Below are 22,891 nucleotides of genomic sequence, written 5' to 3' on the forward strand. Positions count from 1 at the left end.
AATTACTTAATTGATATTTGAGCCAAGGCCTCATCTTACCCCTTGTGGTATCTCTGGTCTCTTAGGGCACAAGAGACCACAGTTAGGACCAGAAATTCATAGAGGTTCACATACTCAACTTTGGCTCCCTTTTCCAGATTACAAACTGATGCTTTGCACAGATACACATAGAAAGCCTATTAGTTATTTTTAAATCATTGAGCGAGGTTTAACTCAATAGTGTAATTGCCTGCTTGACACACAGAAAGTCTAGAGTTAATCCATGGTACCAAAAAATATTAAATCTTGCTCAAGGCCAGTATATAGTGCACTCCAATATCTCCTCTCTTTAGTTTGTATAATAAAACTTGATAGTTAATGTCATGATTGAATGGGGTCTAGTAAGTGGCCTGTCTATTCTTCTCTTTATTACATTGTGAATAGATTACGGAAAAACACAACGACTGCTGAAAATGGACAATGGTGAAACCAGAGGTGTTCTTTCCATAGTTTAATTGCTTTAATAGTTCTAAAGTGTTGGAAAATCTGTTCTAATCTTGAATTCATTCAACAAAACTTTGGTTTTTGGGAACATTAACAACACCATTTGGAGGGTATTATCCATTTTGATGGATATCCCCTCGTGATTGTGTTACCTTCTACAAAGAATGTGGTTTTACAACAAGGGTGTTATGTAGAAATGAGTGGTCTTGTAATGGCACAATTTAGGAAGTTACGTCTGGTTTATGATAAATCTCAGGTTGAGAATCTTCTCAAGTAGTGGTTCTAAGTAGTGTTGTATAAGAGACATAAGTATATTATTCTACTCCTGAGACAGTGTGACATGTATAGATACTGCTAGCCAAGCCATTATGGCAAGCAAAAATGTTTTGCGCTGGTGGAATTCTGTTTTTTGTGAGTATGATTTAACCTCATGAATTGTTGCTTGAATATAACTGCATTGGAATATTCCTGCTATTTTGGGCACTTTGAGGATTTGGGAGTCATTTTTTGTCTGATTGCCAGTTTCTATGGGCCCAGATTGGCTGAAATGTCACATAAATCTGTAATTAACATTGTTTGTGTCTTGTATCAAGGCATCATATTTTATGTATATATTATCTGTTAGACACAAGCTTTAACCTCACTTTTACATTATTAGCTGTATTGACATTTTAAAGATTAAATTAACTATGAAAAATGCTAAACTTGATTTATGTATGAGAAAAAGAAGACTATTTAATAACTCTCTTTTAAATAAATAATGATTAGAGTCCAGTGTCTGGGAATGTTGTTAAACGTGGCAGCCTTGGTTGTAGGATCCTCATAGGAAGTAAGAAAACATTTACAAAGCTTAACTCTTGTTACAAGCTCCATTTGCCTGATTTTTGAATAACACTGACAGGAGTACTTAAGACAAACTGATCTTTTCAATGTGTGAGTCAAAATTGTTCTACTAATATGTGTAATTGGGTTAACTTTTCCTTTGTAAGTTGCCACTTCCCTACATACCCAAAAAGGCTCTTAGTTTTTCATTGGAAAGGCATAGTCATTTGGGTGAGGGACTTTTTCAAAAAATAAAAAGGCCCAGCTGATGTCTAGTATCTTGCCTGACATTTTTAGGTGTAATCTTTCCTAGCTCTTTGAATACCTGCAAGATATTTAAAGTATTTTTTTTTGTGATAACACATTTTAATTATCATTTTCTTAATTTTAGGATCTGAAACTATTTGTTTATTTTTCAAACAAGACCTTGTGTGCTTAGCTTTAAAACCAGAAGCACTAGTCAGCATTAATTTCCACTTTTGTGATAAATCACTTTCCCACAAGATAACTAAAATAACTGCAACATAATGTGAAAAAAAACATTTTCGTTGGTCTGGTAGTTTGTAAGTAAAAGTTGAGGCACTTGTAGCTCATCTTGATGGATTCAATAAGGGACATAAAAACCATTTTTGTGATTATGTTACTAACCATTGTTTTAATGCAATACAGAACACCTGCACTGTATCTTAGAACTCTGAACTATTTTTCATTGATGTTTCAAAACTCATAGGTGTGTCTTATTCTCTTTCTGTATAAAACCAAATTTTTATAGTCTTGCTCCTCTGAGGGATTTCCTGTCTACTGAACTGTCTATGTTAAGCAAAAATGGTATTTCTTTGTGTAAGAAAATCCAACCTAATCATATCATCTTCTTGTTGTCAAATCCAGAGATTCACAGGTCATTTAAGAATTTGTATAGTATCCCAACAATGAACATCAAATATAATAGTCACAACAGTTATTCCTTTAATATTTAAATCAGCTTTCCCCAGCATAAGATCAACTGTTGTTCTTCTGATGGTGAATCCAAATTCCTGTAAAAATTGAGGTGCTTTTGTCACCTACAATGACAGTGACTTTACTGGCTATCAAAAGATCTAATCCTGCAAATTTTCTTTGAAGTGTTGCAGCTGCAGCATCTGTCCTATTAGATCTAACAAGAACGCTGAAATTTTTTTTTCTGTATGACCCATTTTTCCACAATGGCCATTAATATTATTCCTTTTAGCGATTTTCAACACCAGTCATAAACTGAGCCATTATTGTTGTTCTACAAGCCTCAGTTTCAATGTGATGCCATGCTCAAATATATGTTTTTAAATCATTTGTAAAGCTTATAAGATTTAAAGCCAACTTGCATTCTGATTAGCAGTTTCATGTGCTAAGTGTAAAATGAAAATATTGACTGCTTCTGCTTGTGATACCTGTCTGTACATGGCCAACTTAAACTGAACAAATGGTTCGAGGAATCCTTCCAGAAAATGTAAAAGGGATATTTTAGAGCCACATGCTCTGAAATACTTCCTCATGTTTTTAAATTAACTACCCCACTGCCAATAGGACAACCAATCTCTTCCTCAAGTCCTCCATATATGTGTGTCACAGAAAGCATTTCTTAATTTATTGCTGAATGTAAATTGGTACCCATTCTGTTTTTATGAGCATTCTCCAAAACAAGAGATTTTAGTTTTACACCAAAAAGAAGGAACTGAACAGGTGACAGACATGTTTCCATCAAATGTTTGATTTTAGTAAGTGTCAACTTATATGTGTCCTAACATTTTGTAAGTGTACAAACAGTAATTAATTTTGGACTTGACTGTTAACCACATTTTACTTAGGACATTAAGCAGTTGTATTTTAAAAGGCATCCAAATAAAATGCTCATGAATATTAGTATCTCTTTCAATTTCAACTGTGAAGCAAGCAGGGAGGTTACTATTTTCTCCCCATGTGGCTGCATCATTCCAGACTACCTGCATGTTTTTGGATGGGACCTATGATATACATTTGTAAAGCCTTTGGTCAATACTCAGTTGATCCCTATAAGGATTTTGATTGGTGGCATGTGCCTCAGAAATTGACACTCTCCCTAGCATGTAAATGTGTGGTATTGCACATAAAGATTGCTATATTGATTGATACTTTATCTCCCAGTACTCTAAGTGTTTATTCCTGATGACATCTTCTATCTGATTTCAAACATGCAAAATTCTTTGTCAGATTTTATATGCATTTCCATGACTGTTATTAAAACACTATGCCAGTTTTTTAGAATTATCAAATGATGTACATTCCATTGTTTTACTTCCTTGTACATTTAGGAATATAATTCAGCAAAAAATGTAAAAGATATTATGAATTCTATACATCATATAAAATTTATTAAACTATTTCTCAGATATTACATTTAATTTAATGAAGTTCATAATTTCCTTTTTTCATAGTATTTCTAATTTGATGAATGAACTTATGTATGTAAAAACTATTGGCAGACACTTTTGAAGTGTTTAATTTCTCACATAATATTATTGATATATTAAAAACATTTTTGTTCCTAATTTCCTTATTCAATTTAACTAACTTATTCAAATAATTCTTTATTTATAGTAGTACATGTAGTTAAATTTCATAATTATTTCTAGAAGTTTCATTGTTTCAAAAATCATTTTAATAATGCACAGTAATTACATCTCTTAATTTCCAAGGTTCTTCATAAAAGCTATTATCCATTTTTTAGGTAAAAATTACCTGTACACAGACAACATGCACACACAGATTATGCCATGCTGGCACAAACACTATGATTTGTAAGAAAGAATAAAACTGCAATTCTCAACAGCAATACAGTATGCAGAATAAGTCTAAGTACCCATGAGTGCTAGTGCTGTTCCATTATGCCACAGATGATTCTTATATAAAAGGCTGCATAATTCTACATTCCAGGACAATGGACTCTTTCCAATTCAAAAAGAACTCATATGCACATGGCATTCAGGATTACATGTATTTATTTTTCAATAAGGAAGAATGATTTGATGCACAAATAAAGGTCACTGGGTTCAAGGAAAGAGGCTGTGATAATATTACAAGTCCGGAGATATAATGTGAAGGAAAACCAACCAAAACCTGAGGTATCACTAAAAACAATATGTAAGTCTCATTTCTTTCAGGTACCGTTAGATTTTCTGAATACAGTCTTACTAGATATCTTTAATTATATCTGTTCTTCATGTAACAGGAGCTTTTGAGAACATATTGTGAAAGACGAATGCAGGTTCGGATTAAAACATTTTTAATTGTGTGATATAGTAAAAGCTTCTATTAATATATGTTTAATTAGGCTTGAAAGTATAAGGAAGGCATATACACTGCAAAATTAGACGTGCAGAAATATTATTTGTCCAACATAAAGAATTTGCTTAGAAATATCATCACAGAGATTACAAGAACTTTTTTCTCAAGGTAAACCAACCCTATTGTGTTTAAAGTTGTTGCTTTGAGCTGTATTTGAAATTACAGACAGGGTCAAGAGTGGATCCAAACATTCTATATTTACATTTTTGTCTTTTGTCTTCACATACAGCTGAGGCAGTATTTCAACAGATGGTAAAAGCTTTTCATTTTATGTTTCCAAATATTTCCGTCAAACAGATGTTTCTCACAATAACTCAAGGGTTGGCTTTAAGATTATTCTCTTTCTAGCCCATCCACAGAATCAACAGAACAGATGATGTCTTCAATTAGGAGAACCTCTATAACAATTTTGACCACCTCTACTATGCAGAGTGTTTAACTGGTTTACCTGACTTAATGAGCAGATTGAACATGTGTCATCGTACAATGAAAACTGCTGCTCAGATTTGAAGAAATGTTGCATGCAAATTGTATTTTTTACAGCTTTCAATAAATAAATCAAATACTCATTTTTGATTGGTTGTACACTGCAGTAGCCACTATGTATGTCACTATGGATATTTAACAGAAAACTAGAATCGGAAGTATCATTCTACTCACATATTCCCATCCTGGGTATTTCTCTAGAAAACCAGCAAACCAGTGATATATTTGCACCATGTTCATTGAAACACAATTTTTAATACCTATATGTTAAAAACCATCAAAATACCCATCAGCTGCAGAGTGTTTGAAAAAAGATGTGATATTTTATATCATGGAATATTACTTAATAATAAAAAGGAAGAAGGCTTCCTTTTGAGGCCTTCATAGGGAAATGGAAGCAACTTGATATTCCTTTCATAAATGAAATAAATAATTATATTGATAAATATCACATTGTGTCTGTAAAGTAAAAAGTAACATGAACTGTATCAGTAATAAAAAGTATTCAATTTTTACATTAAAAAAGAGACAAATAGAAAGTGCTCTAAAGTTTATAAATCCATGTATATTAGTGGGTAAGACAGATGATCATATAATCAAGTTTTTGTTGGATCATTTGACCAGAACTGTTTGCAATATCTGTGTTTGCCTGTCCCCCTTGTGTGCTTTAATTTTGCAGCTTGAACAGTTATTGCAAAGATGACAGATTGAAATTTACCAGTACAGATTGCTTAGTCTTTATTTTTTTTTTGATATTCTGTATTAGGTTTACACTTTTTTCTCTTTGAATAATAACTTAAACAACCACTTAAAAATTAGCATAGGGCATTTCAAATGCAAAAAAATATTGTCCAGAAATGTCAACAACAAATCACAAGATATTACATTGCACTTGGATATACTGTCATATGTTTTTAAACTTTTCATTCCATTTTTATTAAAAACTTGAAATTTTCCCAGATAGTTCAGTTTGGAAAATTAGAATACTGGGATTGCTAAGATTTCTTCAGGAAGAATATCATGAATATATTTTAGAGATAGATGCATAACCACATTTTACAGGTAGAGAATTTTTACAAAGCATTTATTACCACAGATATCCATGGTCAAATATCCTGTTCTTACTTAAGTTACACTTGTGAATACCTTTATTTGGAAGGAAATTTTGGAGGATCACAGTAGAACAACCACATACAGTTCATGCAAATACAAAGATGTAAGAGTTTGATTTAATTCTGTGTTTTCCATCACATTAATGGAATTTTGATTTTCTGCATATGAGCACGTTTTAAGTAATGTAATATAAATATTCCATACCAAGTATATTAAAGCCTGTCACAGAACTAACCAAGGATATCCAACAACATAATTGCATATGTTCACTTCTAAAGATTCTGCTGAATCTGTCCTGAAGCATAACTAAAACAAGCCTTCCATTTTTTTGGTCTCACAAGTATGTCAATTAAATCTTTGGGCTAATTAATTTAAAAAGTCCCTCAAATATAAAATGTCACTTTTTTGGACAAATTACCTGAACAGTGCCATTCATGTGATTGAATAACACAATTCTGGACAAAACCTTAAAAATATTGCATAGATTCGGCATGGACACTTTATTTTAAAATGGAAGGGAACTCTTCAATAGGAGGAATCATGTCTAAACTCTTGTACATATTTGACAGTTATGGTCTATAAATCTGTCTATTGAGAGCTAGATTCATTAAGTGTGTTTTTCACACACATTTTATTACAGTCCACATTTGCATCTATTTTGATTTTCAATGTCTGAAAATAACATAGTTGTTTATCATTCTAGAATTACAGGTTTTTTTCCCTTTCATTCTTCTATTTCTAGTGAAAAGAATGCTAACCTGTTTTCATTGCTGTTGCTTTTATCCTTCAAGTATCTTGAAACTACCTCTTGTTTCCTTAATAATTTGTTCTGTTGCTGTGATCTCTGGAAACTGAAATATGAATACAGGCTTAGACAATATCAGTGACATGTATACTTCACTATTCGTAGATGAAGTCATTTTTCAGTGACAATAAATTCCATATAATATGTCATTCTCTGCATTGAATCAGTGCACTTAAAACTTCAAAAATAAAAATTATGTTTTAAATTTTATTTTAACGAGAATAAAACAAAATAGGACAATACAAAGCAAATCAGGACACAGAACTATATAAGCAACACAGCACATCACACCAAGACAACGGAACTAAAGGTAGGATCCTTAATCTCTCTTTATTTGTAATAGTTGAGTATACCTTCACATGCAATAATATAAAACATAACAAAATAGTGTAAAGTCATTTAAGAGAAGGAAAGAATTACAGCACATTCAAAAACATGAAACAGAAAATGAAAATTTGCTAACATAATATCTCATTTTGTTTATACCATCACACATAATATAATACAGTATGTGTGATGATATAAGCAACTTTCATAATACAGTAAGACACAAAAAATGGAACCACTTGAAACAGAACAAAAAAAGCATGTTAGGACTTCAAAGAAAAGTATTATTTTCTTGATTGCTTAATCACTTCCCTTTTAGGACAGTATTTTGTTTTCTTCTCATTGTCACATCATGAGTTATGTCTTTGCTCATAATTTCACATGAATCATAGACGCAACTTACCTAGCATTTTTCTGGCCCTTGGATTTGTGATTTGCATGAGTTATAGCATCTAAGTGTATAAGCAATGACAGATTAAAATTTTTCTCTAGGATGCTCTTTTTATGCTTTACAGTGTGGAGCAACCATGAAAGATTCCAAGCGATATGTAACACTGTATTGGAGCAAAAGGAATATGATCAGAAACCTCTTAGACCATTAAGAAATAAACCTTTTGTTTCCTAATTGTGGTGACAGGTATTTTGTCTCAGTGATAATTAAAATTTGATAGTGAAAAATATTTTGTTTCCTTTAATTCATAAAATTTCATTCTATAATCTTTAATCCATGTCATACTATGCAATTATTTTTGGAACTTTCCATAAATTTCGTGCAAATTACTCAATGAAGATTTTGATAAACTTAGTTATTGGATTCATTTAAGAGTATAGGATTATGTGGATTTACATTGTATCCTTTGTTTCACTTCATATATTACATTGGGATTCACATTCAAGAAGGATTTGCTCTTTGAATTGTATGAAATATGATTTTGATTCTGAAAGACAGTGGTTGTGAAATTTCAGTTGATTGTATTGTAAAAGAACTTAAACCCTTGAAAAAATGGTGGCTTTCTAGAGGGCTGGGTTCAAAGTCTCTGCAGATAAAGCATATCACATGCTCAAATATGACAACATGGTGAGGGAGAGATGAATGGATAATAATTTTTATTAACCAAGAAAGTAACCAGGGGAAAAATAAAACTAGGAAGAGAAGGGAAAAGCAGGGGTGGAGAGCTGAACCCAATGTCCTCGCTGAGCCCAAATTTGTGCCGTACAAGCACTCGTGAACATTCAAGTAGGCACTGAGATCATGACTGCCGATAAAAGGAGTTGGCAAATCCCAGACCCTTAATGGGAGGATGTGGCACAGTGAGCAATGAATCCAAGGAAAAAGCTATATTGGCTTTCAAGGACTGCTGCAATTTAAGACCCTGGGGCTCTGCAGAGCAGCCAAAGCCACCTGGCCATGCTGGAGGAGATTGCATGAAGCTCCGGAGCTCCGAAGCATGACCCCATGGAGTTTTCTGACATACCTACACTATGATGGGAACGCAATGAAAACATTGTGTAATGCAATGAACACAAGAGGAAGATCTGTATTGAGTCTGTGAGAGTACTAGGAACTGGGTCCCAAGGCTGCTGTTTCTGGTTGCAAGACATCTTGGTATTGGGTGTAGGACAGTGCCATGGCAGCATCAGTGACCAAGAGAGTACTGTTGGAGAGCATCTTGGAGTTGGGCAGAGCCCTGTGCCACAGTAACATCAGTAAGCCATCGTTGCTACAGAGAGAGTTCGCAGGGTCTACTAGCCATGAAATACACCTCTGGTTGGGACCCAATAAGCAGGGTCAAAATGGTTGCCACTCTGTGACATCTGCAAGTAAAGCTTAACTCATGGATTGACTGGCACAAAGCCTAGATGCTAGCCTGCCCCATCCCTGCATAATTGCCTGTACCTCAGATAATAGCAAACTGGGGAGGGCAACAAAAACTCCAGTCAGCATGCTTCAAAATGCCCTAGGCAATACAGAAAGGACAAGTGACATGCAGGAAGCACAAGAATGAAAAAAAAAGAAAAAGAAAAAGAAACAAGACAAGAATAAAGAATGGGAAATAGGAAGTATGAGTAAGCAAAAAATGAACTAAATAAATGTTCACAGATATATTGAAGGAACACTTATCAAGCATAGGAAAATGAAATGATACACACATAAATGAGGCATACATAACTTCAGGCACCTACAACTGAAACAGATCTACACCCAGACATATAATAACCAAGATTACAGAAATCCACCTAGAGAACAGAATGCTAAAAGCAGCCAATGGAAAAAAAGCAGATTACCTTCAATGAGAATTTATACAATTTATAGCAGTAAAGTGGAGTAGCAGTTATGAAGCATATGGTAAGTTATGATCTTTAATATAGATAGCCTTGATACAAGAAAAAAATAGGCAGAGTAGATTAGGAGACTGGCTCCATTCAGATGGTCTGAGTTGGAAATGCACTATACCAGAAGGAGGGTAAATAAACTGAATATCAAAGATGAGAAAGCAAAGCTATATGTGACAGGAAACAAGAGAGAAATAGGGACAACTCATCCAGCAGCTGCAGATCGATTGAAAAGCTATAATATTTTTGGGCAGTGTGGAACTACACAGCTGGAAGGAAGGAAAACCCTATGACTTTAGTGAGTAAAGTAATAGAGCTCAAGATCAACCACAGGAGTAGAAATGTTCAGCAAAACTCACATAGGTGAGGGCTGGCCCCCTAATTAAAAACTAAAGGAGGTAGTGAGACCCAAAGCATACAAAGCATCCTGAGAAGGCGAAATGTGAAAAAGAGAATAAAAAACGAAGGCAGAGGTCCTTGTTATTAGTGTATCAGAACTTAAAAGACACAGTAGTCTTATTGCTCTCCTTAGGTTGAATTTATTTTGTTCTGGTTTGTCTACTCTTCTCAGATTAGAGGGCATAGACATCTAAATCCAAAATAGAAGGTCATACCATTCTATCCTTAATTTCCTATTAACATAAAATGAAATCCTGTATTGCTTATATTGTCTCACTGTGACTGATCATATCTGAGTCTGCTTTGTTAAACTGTGGTTTTGCCTTGGCTGATTTTATTCGAATTTGGTATGCTTGATAGTATCAAGTATAAAAGTAGAGGACACTACTCTGAAGATGACAAGATGTAAAAGATAGCAATACAAGTTTTAAATACTAAGCATCCCCAAGTACTATACTGTTTTCAAAGTTGTGTTTTTATAGAAAGAGCTGTGTGTTACTATGCAGAACTACATTAAGCCTGATGATGTGGACAAGACTATTGAAAATAACAAGAGAAATCAAACTAACTATGATATATCATCTAATATTGAGGTCTTTTGTGTATTTTTCATTGCATTTTTTTCTATGAATCTAGTTTGCTGTCTTTTTATTATTTGTTTTCTCTATAATACAGAGAGAATAGGTATATATGTAGAAATTCACACATGGGAAGAATTTTTTATTCTATGTATGGGAAGAGATTATATAATGTATGATTTAATGAATTGAAACTCCAAAGAAGAAAAGACACTATGAAACCCAATGCTAAATTTGTAGCATCATAATATAAAATCTAGCAATACTATTACTCAATGTTCAGCGTGATAAAAGTTTAGTCACTTAAGTTCAATTTCAGCATAAATAAAAATAAGAACAGATATTACAAATAGAATGAGAGATACTATGTTAGTCATTAGTGTCTTCCCAAATGTCAGATCTTGAAGAGTTAAAAAGCCTTCATCATCCTGTAATGATTTGATAAATTCTATAATCTGCAGTATAGATCCATTGTGTGCAAAGATTGTGACAACTATTTGGAAGAATACTGGAGGCAGTAAGATAGACCCTGAAGATCTCCTGTGGACTTGCATTGAAATTTGTATTTCTTTAAATTGTGTCGGTTTGAAATGTTTTGTTCTGTTTTTATATGTTTAATCATACACTCTTAAGATAAAAAAAACAAGAGTGTAGGACTGATACCATATTAAGTTCTTGTTGGATCATTGAGAAGAATTGTTGGCAGTATCAATATTTGAATTCACTTTACATATTTTAATATTGTAACCTCAACTACTATTTCTAATATGACATTATGTAACATATCAACTGGTGATTTATTATTTTATATTTTTATGTAATTTTGTATCATTTCTACCCTTTTTTTCCATTTTTTTGTTTCCTTCTCTTTAAATAAAACAACTTAAACACTTTCCTCAATGTAAAAAGCTGTTTATTTTCTTTGCAAATTTTCAAGATATTTTGAATTGCTTTAAGTTGGAGCAATGGAAAGTAAGAATTGGGTTATAGTTTATAAAATTTGGGGGGTCCTTTAACAATAGAATTATGTGAGTACTATACTTCTGGCCACAGAGAAAGAAAACGTATTTCCCTTTATACTGTACTATTTCAATATTTCACATGTTATTTATGATAAAAAGTCACATGTTATCATCTATCACTTTAATAAAAAAGTATAGAAATCATATTTAATTAATGTGAATATTTTGTCTATAAATTCTAGATAAAAAGTTTATTTCTATAATAACCCACTACATTTTCTAAGGGTATTCTATCATAAATGTCCCAGGACATTTTTGGCATAAAAAAACCCGCAGAAGCTGTGTGGTAGGGCTTTTACATTTATCTTAATTTTGGGGGGACGGGTTGGCAGAAGAGACACTGAGTCATTCTGCCACAAATATCTGTATTGAGATTTAACTTGCAAAACAAACTCAAGGTAATCAAATAATGCAGAATTGACAGGGTAAATACTGATAAATTTTTGCAAGATCTGTGTTGTTAATCAGTCGTGGAGAGCACACCAGCAAATGTTACAGCAGTGTGAACTGAGAAATAAAGCCACAATAAGCTATGGAATGAAAAGTTAGAGATGATGTCAAATTTGAATCATTGCTTTCACTCAATAGTTTCACACAGATATCATTCTAGAAAAACTGGAGGTATCAGAAATATATCTATATGAGGCAGATATAAAGATGAGTGATATCTTCAATGTGGAATAGAATGTGTATAATAAAATGCTTCCCTGAGAGCACAAAGAAAGTTAAAATTGAGTATTGCAGTGTAAAACTTCACAAACAAATAGTCTTTACATTAACGTGAATGTTTATTGCATCATATTGTAATGTTGGATTAACTAGAAATTTTGCTACACATTTCTTTATTCTTTATTTTCCCTAATAAAAGTTGTTTGGATACAAAATATTCAAGCTTCCCCTAAACATAAGAAATTTCATTCCTACTGAATTACAACTTAATTTTACATCTTCCTAGTTCTATATAATAAAGATTGTCAAACATATAGCAAATAATTGATGAGAAAAGTTCTTCTAAAATAATAAACCATACAGCATTTAAGTAGCAGGATTAGTATAGTGGCTTGTGAGTGTTGCAACTGAAGAAAAAGGTGAATATTTCATTTCACATTTCGGGTAACTCTGCAATGAAAAATTTAAAGCATTAAAGTCATTAATTCGCTAAATTTAAAACATGCTAGTGTTCAAAATCCTGAAATAGCCAACAGATGCTTACTCAGACAAGAATCTTAAAATCACACAATATCCAATTAATACCACATAGAGAGACAGACAGATTAACAAACGGTACTTATGTGACAAACATTGAGGTAGCAAAATAGCATCGATTTCTGAGCTAACCACATATATTATTTAACAGGAAAAAGAATAAACAGAACAAACCAAAACAGTGTAAGAGTACAAGTAATACAGAACTACAAAAAAAAAAAAAAAAAAAAAAAAAACCAGTAAGATGTCACCAGTTTATAAATTACAAAATTTCTTCTTAGAAACAGTGATTCCGATCCTAGGATCAAAGCTTACAAAGTGAACATTCAATCAGTGAGACTGCAATTAGTTTTGTTCAAAGATCCAATCAAAAACATTAATATGGTCATCTATTTAACACACCTAAACACACTTGCTCTTGTATCCTTTAGGGCACTTCTTTTTTCCTCTCTTTATTATAACAAAATTTACACATTTTGTGTTTTATTGCTCCCATAGATCTTATTACTTTTCTTGTAAGAGAATACAATAAACAAAGCTGTCAGTCAAAACCAAGAATAGACAAAGCACATGATGTAAAAACGGAGTACAAGGTTATCAACAATGCTTACCATAATAACTCTTGTTTATTTAAGGAAAATGTGTATTTCATTAGGTATTATAAATTTAACAAAACAATAGAGAATGAGACCAATAAAACCCAAACATTGTAAACCTTACAGAACTTCAAAAGAGGATAATACTCAAACCAGAATGGGCATCATAGTGAATCTTATTGCCTTCAAAGTAGTTGCTTATACTCTGATACTTGATACTATCAAACAGAGCAGAACAGAGTCTAATCAGTCAAAACAAGATAGAAGGAGTATTACAGGACTTCAAATGAAGTTAATAGGAAATCAAAAAAATTATTATAATATATCCTGCTTTTTTAAAAAAATTTTTCCCTTATTTGAAAAATAAATAAAAAAATAATTAATTATTCACAGTTTTAAATTATTAGGTAGGATGCTTTGCTATTGTCTATATTACATAACTAGCTATAATTTGTTCAAAATTTGCTCTACGACATTCCCTATATGGCTTAGTTGCAGTTTGTTTTTCAAGACTAATTACATCAATGCCACTTGTCCAAGAATCCAAGAAGATACTTTTGAGTCAAAAAAATATTTTAAGCTTTTGAATAAAAAAAAGATACAGTGCAGCGTTGGGTATCATTAGATCCAAATGGAGAACAAGGATATATATTATATATGACAGATATACGTATATATCTCATAATATACATATATATATATATATATAATATAAATACACACAGATATATATGTATATATATATGATAGGCTATCCTTAGTACTTTATAGATGGATGTCTTATAAATTCACACATATTAGAGAAAACTCATGAAGTACTTAATCAAATTTTCCATGTCATTGTTAATCAAAATATATGAAAATGAAACATGAAAATTTTCTCATAAACAAAACATAATATAATTTAAAACAGAAAAAGAAAAGTGTTTTTTTTTTATTTCTGATGGTCATATGAATGTAATAATTTCTTGGCAACTTATAAGAAAACACTAAATTATAAAACTTATTTATGTTAGTGATATCTTTTACATAGAGAAAATCAATACCCAAACTTCCCCAAATATATATCAAATATATCATAAAGTAAGACCTTGTTTTCTATTGAGGAAAGGATTTTATGAACTTACGATGTACAACTAAATTACATTTGAAAACATTGTCTCTTAGAATGAAAATTTTGTTCTTGCCACTTGTATGGTTTCACCAATGAGATTCAGCAATTTATCTTCTAAGTCAAGCTGTAACAAGTCCATTATTGAGCAAGCACAGGATATGTTGCAGTTCCACAGGATATGTTGCAGTGATCACATTATTTAGTAAACATCCTTAAAATACACAAAAGCAGCAATGCCTGTAACTTTGGAAGAATTTTCAAGATATCCTAAAATGCAAAAATCTGTATCAATATTTATACTCGCATATTCCTTGCTGAATTATAGGAAGAATCTCTAAATTTGAAATATAACTACTATGAAAAATGTTTCCTTCAGAAAGGAACTTTCTGTGTTTTGATGTTTATCATTATGAAGAATCAGTTTTACCTTGGTAAAGTTGATTCTAATAACTGCATTTCATGAGTGATTAAGAGCAATGGACTGAAATATTGTTTTAGTTCAGTGATTTTGATTAATTGGTGGATTGGTGGATTGGTACCTTCCATTTCACATATTTCTTTGTTAACATACATCGATTACCTCATTGTGTTGATAGTCATGATTAACTACAAAGTATGGGTCTTTCCTTAGTGAAGAAGTATATTATTGATACATAGAGCATTGTGATGATATTCTTGTTTATGGAAAAGCCATGAAATGCCATATGACATAGTCATTGGAGAAGTATTTTAAAAGCACAAGATCTAATTGAGATGTGTTAAAATATACATGTATGAACTCTCTTCCTGACAGGGGGACCAGGTGGGCTCCCTACTGGACCAGTGAGTCGAGCAGCAGTGGCTGGAAATCCCGCCTAGCCTGAGGGAACTGTTTTCCTCACCTGGGAATTATGTGGGATACCTACCACACCTGTGAGTGGAGCAGCAGCCACTGGGAATCCTGTACAGCCTGAGGGAACTTTCTTCATGGCCTGGGGACCAGGCTGGTCTTTGCCAGACTGGTGAGTGGAGCAAAGGTGTCTTGGAATACCACCTAGTTTGAGGGAACACACTTCCTGGCCTGAGGACCATGCCATGGTTCCCTGGTGGGCCTGATGAGTGGGGCCACCGAACGAACCCCATCCCAGGCTGGCAGAACTCTGTCTCACACGAGAACAACAGTTTAATTTCCAAAATACAGGAAAATGACAAAATGAAAGACCAAAATGCAATCTCAAACTTCCAGCCCAACCCAAGAGAGCCTAGGAGTCATGTGTAGAGAAGAAAACACATGCCACATAACTGAAATACCTGAAAAAATAGTAACTGAAACACAGAAGCAACGTTGGGAAGCCTTAAAGGAATAGAAACTAGAAATAATCTCTCAGGTAAAAGAAGAAATGATAAAAGTAATGAAGCAGATGCTAAACATAGCTAAAGAAGATACAGTTAAGAAATTGGAGAAACTAAAAAAAAAGGATAGAATCCCTGGATGAACAATATAACAATGAAACAGAATACCTACAACAGATGCCAAGAGATATACAGGAAATCAAAAACGCCATTGAAGGTTGTAAAAACTGCCTCAATCAATGTGAAGATAGAATCTTACACCTCGAAAACAAGATTGCAGGCAGTAAGCAGGAATCAAAAGATCTTTTAAAAATAACAACACATCAGGAAATAACAATTCAACACCTGCAAGATGATGCAAAGTGAAACAACATGAGGTTGATAGGGATAAATGAAAAAGAAGGGGACAACACAAAGGTAGTCAAGGGGATATTTAGAGAAGTAATAGCTGAAAATTTCGCAAACACGAGATTGGAAACTGATATCAAGATAAATGGAGCATACAGAACTCCAAATAGTCATAACCAAAATAAATTGACACCCAGACCTATAATAATGAACATCCCAGAAAATTGGAAAAAAGAAAAGACGATTAAAGCCTGTCAGAGATAAGACTGATGCCATTTAAAAGAAAAACTATCAGAGCCACAGCAAACTTCTCAGCATAAAAAATAAAGTCAAGAAGATCAAGGAGTGAAGTATATCAGATATTAAGGAAAATGATTTCCATACTAGGCGGATGTACCCTGTCAATCTGTCCTTCAAAATCAATGGAAAAATAAGCTATTTCCATGACAAAGATCAGCTGAAAATCTTCATGATCACCAAGCCAACCCTGCAAAGAATACTGAAAGAAAGCCTTGGTACATTTAGGACAAACCACTAAAAAATTAGAGAAACGGAGCAGAAATATAAAGATGCAACAGCAGAAAGATAACATGTCAACAATAAATCAATATATAACAATTCTCACTATTAATGTAAATGGCCTCAATACATCAATTAAAAGAACCAGACTGCCAGGAAGAATCAAGAAACAAAATCCAACCTTATGCAGTCTACAAGAAACGCATCTAATCAAAAATGATACTCACAGACTGAAAGCCAAAGAATGGAAAACAATACTTCATGCAACAGGAACCCAAAAAATGTGGGGGTAGCTATTATTGTTGCAGACAAAGTGAACTTCAAGCCAATAACAGTCAGAAAGGATAAAGAAGGTCACTACTTACTGGTTAAGGGAAACTCAAAGAGGAAGAGATAAATCTCTTAAATATATATGCATCAAACTCCAGAGAATCCAGTTATATTACACAAGTACTAACAGAAATGAAAAACAAAATCAGCAGTAACGCAATTCTAACAGAAGATCTTAACACACCATTGACACAAATGGACCAATCACCCAGACAGAAAATTAAAAAAGAAATAAATGAACTGATTCACACTTGTGAACAAATGGACTTAATAGACATACAGAGAACTCACCCAACAACAACAGAATACACTTTATTCTCATCTGTACATGTAACATTTTCTAAAATAGACCATATGTTAACTCATATAACATATTTAAATCAATGCAAAATAATTGAAATTATCCCTTGCATGCTAATGGAATCATAGTACTATGTAATTAGAAATTAACAATAAAAGAGAGTGCAAAAAGCCCACAAAAAGAGACTAGGGATTTAACTCAGAGGCATAAAGGGCTGTCTTGGAAGCAAGCATAATTTGATGCCCGGTACCAATAAAAAGACAAAAAAAAAAATCCCACAAACACATGTTTCACAGAGGAAATTAAAAAAGAAAATAGGCAATACCTACAAGAAAACGAAAATATGTAGACAACTTATTGGAAACTGTGGTACGCAATGAAAGCCATCATCAGAGGAAAATTTATTGCACTGAGTTCCCACATCAGGAATAGAGAATAAATAAAATAAACGACTTGATGATACACATCATACAGGTAGAAAAAGAAGAGCAAATCAAGCCCAAAGCAAAAGGAAGAGAGGAAATTATTAAAATATGAGCAGAAATCAGTGCAATAAAGACTAAGAAAACAAGCCAAAGAATCAACGAATCAAAAATTGTTTCTTTAAAAGAATAAATAAAATCGATAAGCCCCTAGTAAACCTTATTTTAAAAAGGGAAAAAGAGCTCAAATCCATGCATATAAGAAATGAAAAATGTGAAATTACTACAGAATCTATAGAAATACAGATCATCAACACCCATTTTGAAAACCTCTACTTTCAAATGTTTGAAACACAGAAGGAATAGACAGATTCTTAGAAACATATGAAGTACCAAAGATAGATCAACAGCATATAAACCTGTGGAATAACCCAATCTCTATCAATCATTTTCAACATGTAATTAATTCCTTTCTACACAGAAGAGCCCTGGCCTGGATGGATTCACTTCAGAAATCTACAAGAAATACAAAGAAGACATAACGCCAACAGTCCTAGAAGTCTTCAATGAAACAGAATGGGAAGTAATGCTTCCCAAGATATTGCTGGAAGAAAATATTACTCTACTACCAAAACCTGAGAAAGACCCAACTGATAAAGAGAACTACAGACCAATCTCCCTAATGATCACGTTATCAAAAATCCTCAATAAAACAGTGGCAATTAGGATGCAGAAAATCATCAAGAAGATTATACACCATGACCAAATGGGATTCATCCCAGGAATGCACGGGTATTTTAACATATGTAAATCAATAAATGTAATCCACCATATCAATAAAGTCTAAACTAATCATGTGATCATTTTTATAGATGCAGAAAAAGCCTTTGATAAGGTCCAACATTCATTCATGATAAGAACATTACAGAAAATTGGAATAGATTGTCTTTACCTCAATGTAATAAAGGCCAACTAAGACAAAACCTAGAGCCAGTATCATACTAAATGGCCAAAAATTGAAAGCCTTTACCTTAAAATCAAGCCCAAGACAAAGATGTCCTTTATGACAACTCCTATTTAATATAGTACTGGAAGTACTATGCAAAGCAATTAGACAAGAGAGAAAAATAACGGGGTAAAGATAGGAAAAGAAGAAGTTCACTTGTCATTGTTTGCAGCTGACATGGTTCTCTATATAGAAGACACCATAAACTCTTTTGAAAAACTCTTAGATATCATAAATAAATTCAGTAATGTGGATGGAAACAAAATCAATACTCAGAAATCAATAGCATTCCTATACATCAACAACAAAATCACAGAGAGAGAAATGAGATACACACTCTTCACACTAGTAAGCCAAAAAATAAATAAATAAATAAATAAATAAAATTTAGGAATTACTCTTATGAAAGAAGTGAAAGACCTATACAGAGAAAATTATAATACATTGAAAGAGGAAATAGAAGATGATCTCAGAAAATGGAAACATTATGCATAGGAAGTACAAACATTATGAAAAGGTGATTCTCCCAAAACTATTGTACAGATTCAATGCAATGCCAATAAAAATACCATCAACATACCTTATAGATCTAGAGAAATCACTCCTAAAACACATCTGGAATAGAACTAGAATACCAAAGGCAATTTTAAGCAGCAAAGGCAAGGGAGGAGGCATCACAATCCCTGACTTGAAGTTGTACTACAAAGCAAGAGCACTTTATCTTTGATAAAGGAGCCAAACAGGTTCCCTAGAAAAAGGACAGTCTCCTTAATAAATGTTGTTGTAAAAACTGGCTCTCCTTTTACCAAAAACTAAAACTAGACCCAAGCCTATCACCATGTAATAAATTAAAATCTAACTGGGTCAAACATCTGAATATCAAAACAGAAACACTAAATCTTTTGAAAGAAAAATTGGTAGAAAGATTGAAGACATGGGGGTACATAGAGAATTCATGAACACAAATGAAATTTCATGGGAATACTTGCAAGAATCAATAACTGGGACGACCTCTTATTAAAAATATTCTGGGAACTACTTTGATTAAAAAGTTTCTGCAGTCAAATTAATTATCCAGCATAGTGTTAAGAAACGCCACAACCTGGGACATGATTTTACTGAACTCCCCCTTAGACTAGGGACATTTGTCTAAAACATGTAAAGAAATTAAAACAAAACAAAAAAAGAAAATAACTCAGACCCCCATAATTCAAAGACCCTATCCAAAAAATTGGCATCTGAGATGAATATATATTTCTCAGATGATCAAATACAAATATCAAAAAAATACATAAAAAATGTTCTTCATCATTGATCATTGGGAAATGCAATTTAAAACCACAATGAGATTCCTTCTGACTCCTGAAAGAATGGCTAGGATCAAGAAAAACAAAGGCAACAAATGCTGGAGAGTCTGTGGCGTTAAAGGAACTCTCCTACACTGTTGGTGTGAGTGTAGACTGGTCCAACCTTTGTGGAGGTCAGTCTGGAGATTTCTCAAAAACCTGGGATTGGAAATCCTATTTGTTCCAGCTATTCCACTTCGAGGTATATTCCCAGAAGAATTGAAAGCATCATACCACAGTGATATATGCGCACCTATGTTTATAGCAGCACAATTTATATTCACCAGATCTTGGAAACAACCCAAGTGTCCATCAACTAAGGAATGGATAAAAAAGCTGTGGTATTTTTGTACAAGGAGTACTACTCAAATATAAAGAAAGATCACATTGAGATATTAATAAATAACTGGATGCATCTTGAGACCATACTCATAAGTGAAATAAGTCAATCTCACACATGTGAATACCCAATAGTTTCCCTAGTGTAAGAAATCATTCAAATATATAAAAGTATGTGCTAATCATGATTCCATATTATGTGGCCTTGAAGCTGTATAAAGTTTTCCCTTATTAATTGGAAAGAATGTATTTGGGGCTGCTTGATATTATTGCATTGTGATGAAATGAACAGCTATTTTGAAGAAAACAAGGCATCATAAAAGCTAGTGGTGATTTAATATCATTTTTTGAAGGCCCACCAAACTATGGCGCTTCTCTCTCCTTTGTACTTATCATGTTGTATCTTGCTGGAACTTATTATATGTGATAGTATAAACAAAAATTGTTATAAGCAATATGATAATATAGAAACCATTGTTCTTTTTCTGTTAGTTGGTTCTAAATACCCTACAATACTTCATCCACTTAAATGGTGTTACACTATCTTGAAAAGTTAGATGCTACAGTATATGAAGATATATTCAAATATTTCAAGGCAAAGAGCCCTATGGTAGCAACTATTAAGATGAGTTATTTGGTGGTGAAGCACTGGGTTGCTGAAATTGTCATGCTTTGACCTGTATTTCTATGGTATTATGTTGTCATTTATCTCAATCTCTCCCTTATTCATTAAAAAATTAGTAATGTTTTTATTAATTAAGGGGGAACATAAAAAATTGACAGGATATATTATAGCAACTTTTTTGGTTTCCTACTAACTTGATTTGAAATCCTGAATTACTCCAACTATCTTGTTTTGACTGATCTAGACTCTGTTCCATTCTGTTTTATAGTATCAATTTTGATGGAATAGGCAATTACTTTGAGGGCAGTAAGACTCAATTTCCTGCCATTCTGGTTTGACTCTAATCTTCTTTTGAAGTTATGTAATATTTATGATGTTTAGATTTTATTGGTCTTGTTCAGCACTGTTTTGTTTAACATTATAATATATCATTATATAGGCATTTTTTAGGAAAGTAAGAAGCAATATGGTAACCATTGTTGATAACCTTGTACTGTATTTTTACATCATGTCCTATGTACATGTTTAGTTTGGACTTCCAGCTTATTTTATCTTATTTGGTTTTATTCTCTTCCAAAAAAGTAATAAGAACTATGAGAGTAATACAAACAAAAATGTGTAAATTTTGATGTAAAAAAGAGAGTGAAAAAAGTGCTCTAAACAATACAAGAGAAAGTGTGTTTAGGTGTGGTAAATAGGTAACCATGTTAATGTTTGTGGTTGGATCACTGAACATAACTGTTTGGAGGCTCACTGTTGAATGTTGAATGCTTTGATTCTGTGACTTGAGAAAACATTTCTAAGATGATAATTGTAATCTATTAATGTATTATTTCTTACCATATTTCTTTGTAGTTCTGTATTACTTGTTCCCTTACACTATTTTGTTTTGGTTTTTCTCTTTTTCCTTTTAAAGAAAATAAAAAAGAAATGACAAATACATTGAAATAGAATTATAATTTTAATACTGTACAAATATTTTTATAAGATTAGTTGCTCTGCAAAACAGGTAGACACCAATACATGACACAGAATGAGAGGATCCAATAGTTAAAAATCAGTAGAATTTTTTGATACACTAAACATGCCCACTGCTTTTCAATGCTTTCTTCTTTTTGAAAATCAAGATATTTCTGTCAAACTAATCATTTTCACAGTAATGGACAGGTTAGCAGATTCCAAGAGATTCTCCCCCATTTTCTGCTTGCAATTTACTCTTTCAGCAGGCATGAAAGGAAGCCACATGTGCCACACTGCTTAGGAAACAAATGAATGTCATTGAATACTAAGAAATGTAAGAAATAAACTTTGCCTTCATAAATCTGGGCAATAAATATTTTGCCTCAACAATGAAAAAATAAAAAAAACCACCTATATTTTACCTATATGTTCACATTTTATAATTCTATATTCTCTGTATCAAATTATTATTTTCTTTATGGATCTTACCATAGAAACCTGAATAACATTTTTTTATGAACAACGTGGTAACTCTTCAAACCCTATGTGTTTTATGAATATATTATTTTACTGAATCAAATTGAGTCACGTGTTTTACATCAGACATTAATTTTGGATTCACATTGTGGAACATATTTTGTGTAATGTGCTAAAAAATTGAAGTTTTATAGACATGTGTTACAAAATATATGATATTTATGTAGCATAAGGTCTAAAATTC

This window comes from Cavia porcellus, unplaced genomic scaffold (assembly GCF_034190915.1).
Source record: "Cavia porcellus strain 051 isolate PalLab524CR breed Dunkin Hartley unplaced genomic scaffold, mCavPor4.1 scaffold_36, whole genome shotgun sequence".
In the NCBI taxonomy this organism is placed as follows: Eukaryota; Metazoa; Chordata; class Mammalia; order Rodentia; family Caviidae; genus Cavia; species Cavia porcellus.